Source organism: Bos taurus, chromosome 23 (genome assembly GCF_002263795.3).
Source record: "Bos taurus isolate L1 Dominette 01449 registration number 42190680 breed Hereford chromosome 23, ARS-UCD2.0, whole genome shotgun sequence".
NCBI lineage: Eukaryota > Metazoa > Chordata > Mammalia > Artiodactyla > Bovidae > Bos > Bos taurus.
The window spans coordinates 3006291-3013022 of record NC_037350.1 but is presented as its reverse complement, the minus strand read 5'-3'; positions in this window follow the sequence as shown (position 1 = coordinate 3013022).

The window sequence follows — 6732 nt, the reverse complement described above, 5'->3', positions numbered from 1 at the left end:
CTCCGCCTCCAGCCGGCCGCCGCCAGGGGCGCTGGGCGCTACCTGGCCGCGCGAGGAGGCGGCCGGGAAGGCGCTGCACGCGCTTCCGCTGCACGGGGGGCGGCCTTCAGAGTCTTCACAGGACTGGACGCACCTGACGCGCCTGGCTGAGAGGACCTCCAAGGGGCGGGGAGAGCAAAACCGTGGAGCCCAGTCGAAACGCGCTGAGTTCACACGCTGTGGCTGGACCGAGTGGAAGTCTGCGGTGGTTAATAACTCAGACAACCAAACCAAAATCCGGAGGTTCGCCCCCAAAGCAACCTAAACTTTGCTTCACGGGGACGGATACCAAGTGCTGATGAGGATGTGGAGTAACAGAATTCCTCATGCTGCTGGAGTATAAACTACTAAAAAAAAAAATAATAATAACTTTCGAAAACAATTTGGCGCTGTACTATAGAAGCCAAGGCTATGGTTTTTCCAGTGGTCATGTATGGATGTGAGAGTTGGACTATAAAGAAAGCTGAACTTCGAAGAATTGATGCTTTTGAACTGTGGTGTTGGAGAAGACTCTTGAGAGTCCCTTGGACTGCAAGGAGATCCAACCAGTCCATCCTAAAGGAAAGCAGTCCTGAACATTCATTGGAAGGACTGATGGCTAAAGCTGAAATTCCAATACTTTGGCCATCTGATGCAAAGAGCTTACTCATTTGAAAAGACCCTGATGCTAGGAAAGACTGAAGGCGGGAGGAGAAGGGGACGACAGAGGATGAGGTGGTTGGATGGCATCACCGACTCAACGGACGTGAGTTTGAGCAAACTCCGGGAGTTGGTGATTGACAGGGAGACCTGGTTGCTGCAGTCCATGGGATTGCAAAGAATCGGACACGACTGAGCGACTAAACTGAACTGAACTATAGAAGCCAACCCTGTGACCCAGCAGTTCCATGGTTATGTGTACAGCCAAGAGAAATGTGTGCTTACAAGGCACCAACAGTTATCAGAATGTTGACGATGCATTTGTTTTAATAACCCCAAATGGAAATAACCAAAAAGACCATCAAGGATAGAATAAGGTAATACATTCACAGTGTTCATATAATGGGATACTTCTCAGCAATGAAAAGGATGACCTACTACAGGCGACAACATGGATAAACTGCGAAAACATAAAGTTGAGCATAAGATGTCAGACAGGAAAGGACATAGGGGTAAGGCCATCTCTATAAAGCCCAAAAATAGGAAAAATAATATGCTAAAAGTCATGATAGCGATTACCTAGGTGAGGAGGGGCTAGTGAATGGGGGAGGGGCTTCTAATGGGCTCTGGTTGTTGATCTTGGTGCTAGTTACACATGATTTGCTGAAAATCTACTAAACTGTACACTTATGCACATATATATGTATATGAATTATGTGGTGCAATAATTTAAATTTTTTAGTTTAAAAATGTACAAATTGTTTTAGCTATAATTTCAATATAGTCTTGTAAACATAGTAATTATTTGCAAGAAATTTAATGTCAGATACCCACCTTATCTGTAGGATTTGGTTAGTATCGTCTGGTACATGAATATGAAGTCGCTCAGTCGTGTCCAACTCTTTGCGACCCCATGGACTGTAGCCTACCAGGCTCCTCTGTCCATGGGACTTTCCAGACAATAGTACTGGAGTGGATTGCCATTTCCTTCTCCAAGGGATCTTCCCAACCCAGGGATCGAACCCCAGTCTCCCACATTGTAGACAGACGCTTTACCATCTGAGGCACCAGGGAAGTCCATTGTCTGGTAAACTTAAGTAATATCAGACCAGATCAGATCAGATCAGTCGCTCAGTAGTGTCCAACTCTTTTCCACCCCATGAATCGCAGCACGCCAGGCCTCCCTGTCCATCACCAACTCCCAGAGTTCACTCAGACTCACGTCCATCTAGTCAGTGATGCCATCCAGCCATCTCATCCTCTGTCGTCCCCTTCTCCTCCTGCCCCCAATCCCTCCGAGCATCAGAGTCTTTTCCAATGAGTCAACTCTTCGCATGAGGTGGCCAAAGTACTGCAGTTTCAGCTTTGGCATCATTCCTTCCAAAGAACACCCAGGGCTGATCTCCTTCAGAATGGACTGGTTGGATCTCCTTGCAGTCCAAGGGACTCTCCAGAGTCTTCTCCAATACCACAGTTCAAAAGCATCAATATTCGGCGCTCAGCCTTCTTCACAGTCCAACTCTCACATCCACACATGACCACAGGAAAAACCATAGCCTTGACTAGATGAACCTTTGTTGGCAAAGTAATGTCTCTGCTTTTGAATATGCTATCTAGGTTGGTCATAACTTTCCTTCCAAGGAGTAAGCGTCTTTTAATTTCATGGCTGCAGTCACCATCTGCAGTGATTTTGGAGCCCAGAAAAATAAAGTCTGACACTGTTTCCACTGTTTCCCCATCTATTTCCCATGAAGTGATGGGACCGGATGCCATAATCTTAGTTTTCTGAATGTTGAGCTTTAAGCCAACTTTTTCACTCTCCTCTTTCACTTTCATCAAGAGGCTTTTGAGTTCCTCTTCACTTTCTGCCATAAGCGTAGTGTCATCTGCATATCTGAGGTTATTGATATTTCTCTCGGCAATCTTGATTCCAGCTTGTGTTTCTTCCAGTCCAGCGTTTCTCATGATGTACTCTGCATAGAAGTTAAATAAACAGGATGACAATATACAGCCTTGACGTACTCCTTTTCCTATTTGGAACCAGTCTGTTGTTCCATGTCCAGTTCTAACTGTTGCTTCCTGACCTGCATACAAATTTCTCAAGAGGCAGATCAGATGGTCTGGTTTTCCCATCTTTTTCAGAATTTTCCACAGTTTATTGTGATCCATACTGTCAAAGGCTTTGGCATAGTCAATAAAGCAGAAATAGATGTTTTTCTGGAACTCTCTTGCTTTTTCAATGATCCAGCGGATGTTGGCAATTTGATCTCTGGTTCCTCTGCCTTTTCTAAAACCAGCTTGAACATCAGGAAGTTCACGGTTCACATATTGCTGAAGCCTGGCTTGGAGAATTTTGAGCATTACTTTGCTAGCCTGTGAGATGAGTGCAATTGTGCGGTAGTTTGAGCATTCTTTGGCATTGCCTTTCTTTGGGACTGGAATGAAAACTGACCTTTTCCAGTCCTGTGGCCACTGCTGAGTTTTCCAAATTTGCTGGCATATTGAGTGCAGCACTTTCACAGCATCTTTCAGGATTTGGAATAGCTCAACTGGAATTCCATCACCTCCACTAGCTTTGTTCGTAGTGATGCTTTCCAAGGCCCACTTGACTTCACATTCCAGGATGTCTGGCTCTAGGTCAGTGATCACACCATCGTGATTATCTTGGTCGTGAAGATCTTTTTTGTACAGTTCTTCTGTGTATTCTTGCCATCTCTTCTTAATATCTTCTGCTTCTGTTGGGTCCATACCATTTCTGTCCTTTATCGAGCCCATCTTTGCATGAAATGTTCCTTTGGTATCTCTGATTTTCTTGAAGAGATCTCTAGTCTTTCCCATTCTGTTGTTTTCCTCTATTTCTTTGCATTGGTCGCTGAAGAAGGCTTTCTTATCTCTTCTTGCTATTCTTTGGAACTCTGCATTCAGATGCTTATATCTTTCCTTTTCTCCTTTGCTTTTTGCTTCTCTTCTTTTCACAGCTATTTGTAAGGCCTCCCCAGACAGCCATTTTGCTTTTTTGCATTTCTTTTCCATGGGGATGGTCTTGATCCCTGTCTCCTGTACAGTGTCATAAACCTCATTCCATAGTTCGTCAGGCACTCTGTCAGATCTAGGCCCTTAAATCTATTTCTCACTTCCACTGTATAATCATAAGGGATTTGATTGAGGTCATACCTGAATGGTCTAGTGGTTTTCCCTACTTTCTTCAATTTAAGTCTGAATTTGGCAATAAGGAGTTCATGGTCTGAGCCACAGTCAGCTCCTGGTCTTGTTTTTGCTGACTGTATATAGACACCCCCTTTAAAAGAAAAGAAAACAAACCTCAGTGAAGAAATGGACGAATGACTTGAATAGACATTTCTTCAAAGAAGATATACAAATGACTAATAATTCCAGGGAAAGAGGCTCAATATCACTAATCATCAGGGAAATGCAAATCCAAACCACAACGAGATACCATTTCACACCCATAGGATGACTATTATAAAACAGACAAAGGTCAGAAAATAACAAATACTGGCAAGGATGGTGAGAAATCATAACCCTGACACACTGCTTTCTGGTAGGAATGTAAAATGGGGCAGCAACTATGGAAAACAGTACGGCGGTTTGTAAAAAAAAATTAAAACTACTAATAAAAAGGAAGCACATTCTTAACAAATGCTCTACCATGGATGAAACTTGAAGACATGCTGAGTCATAACAGGACAAATACAAGTATGATTCCACTTATATAAAGTAACTAAAGTAGTCAAATTCATAGAAACACCAAGTAGAATCATGGTTGCCAGAGGCAGAAGGGAGATGAGAATGAACCCATAGTGTTCAATGGGTACAGTCTTACTCTTGCAAGATGAAAAGAGTCTTGGAAATGGATAATGATGGTGGTTGTGCAATCATGTGACTATTTCTCGTACCCCTGAACTGTACACTTAAAAATGGTCAAAATAGTAATTTTTATGTTAAGTACTTTTTACCACATTTTTTTGAAAGGGAAAAAGAAAAATTCCTAGTGAATCTCAGAGAATAAATCTGAAAATTCAAATTTGAGAGAAAATTCTTTTGAGAAAAACGTCTTCAAGGGGATCCTCCCCAAATCATTATTTTTCTTCTCCACCTCCCGCCCTGCTTTGCCCTTCCATGGGATTGTTGGACATTCTCAGTGCAGTAAAGTCCACCTTTTATTTAACTCAAGTCTGTACCCAAGGACACAGCAGAGCTCCTTATACTCCCTTTAGTGAGATGCGTGACTGCGTGTTAAGTCTCTTCAGTGTGTCCGACTCTTTGTGACCCTATGGATTGTAACCCACGCAGGTCTTCTGTGTCCATGGGATTCTCCAGGCAAGAATACTGGAGTGGGTTGCCATTTCCTCCTCCAGGGGTTCTTCCCAACCCAGGGATCAAACCCACATCTCTTATGTCTCCTGCATTGGCAGGTGGGTTCTTTACCGTTAGCTCCCCCTGGGAAGCCCTTTCAGTGAGATAAGGAAAGCCTATGTAGAAGCCCTGCACTTGTGCTCTAGCACAAATGGCAACAGAATTAATCTGAAGGGCTCGGAAGGAAACTTTACCTACTGTGACTAGAAATGAGGGGCACAAAATTGTTTTAGGGAAAACATTCTGAAAAGTCATACTTTTAACTCATTTAATGAATCTAGTACCTTCCCTGACCCAGAAGAAAAATGTCTATTGATCTTTGCTAGTCAATTTCCTGCATCTGACTCTAATGAATTAAATACTTTTCAGAGATCACAAATTGTAGATGAATGAAATGAAAACCATCAAAGAAAAATTAGAACGCATTCTTAAGAAATCCTTGAGAATTTTACCACTTAGACCACAGGTCTGCAAACACATGTGAATGCATCATGGGCCTCATGAGAAGCTTAGTGGAAGCCACAGTACTGGTCTAAACAGGTAGCATCTAATAGTCAATAAAATCAAATAAATGCTACTGGAAAAATTTTTAATGTAATACTTTCTACTCAGACCCCAGAGTGCTATTCCAGGTCTTAAAAGTTGTTTTACAATGGATCTTAATATCCTCACCTGTAATATGGAATAATCTACCTTACAGGGTCATTCACTCAAAAAAAAAAAATTTTATTGTGCCAAGTTCTGTGCTGAACATTGGGTATTCAGTGATGGACAACTGAGTGATGGGTATGATTTGTGCCCTCTTGGAGCTTATAGTCTTGGAAGGGAGACATTATGGCTATATCTCATAATTATATGAAGAAAATTAGTCAATGTAATGGAAATGTATAAAATTTTAAATTGGAGCCAGAGAAGCTTTTCTGACAAAGTGGCTTTCAATCTATTATCTGTAAGGTAAATGAATCAGCTGGGTAAAGTATAGGCAGAAAAAGATATTAAAAAGAGGAATCACCAAGCACAAAGGCCCGAGGCAGAAAATAACCTGGTGAGTTTGAGGAATTGAAAGGGAGCCAGTATGGGGGAGTGGTATAAAACGAAGTGGTATAAAACGAAGGCATGAGGGAGGCAGGGGCCAGATTGTGCAGACCTGGTAGGTCACATAGGCAATTTGTATTATATCAAGAATATTAGGAAGCCTTTGAAGGATGTTTAGTGTGATGGTAAGAAGATCCACTTGGAAGATTACTTTGGCTGTTACGAAAGGATAGAGTAGAGGAAAAATGGACCAGTGGAAGGCTGATCTAGGGGAGAAATGATGGAGGCTTGCTGAGCTGGTAATAGGGTTGATACGGAAAAGTGGATCTATTTGTTTTTAAGTTTGGAGGTAAAATCTCCTGGACTTGGCTATGGAGCAGGAACAGAGGGAACATCAACAGTGACTCGCGGGCTTCTTGAATGATCCCCTGAAATTCTGATTTTTTTCCACATGCCAGCAAGCAGTTTTCAAACACCAGCTAGATTGTCCTACAATTTAATACAGTTCAAATACTATCTACCTGGAGATGGCGTCAGATTCTGCAGGTTAGGGGCTCAGTCCTGGAGGACTGCCCTCTTCACCTCCCACCCCCACTTCAGATGCCAATCACAAGTCCAGGTTATCACCTGTGTTTCTAATCA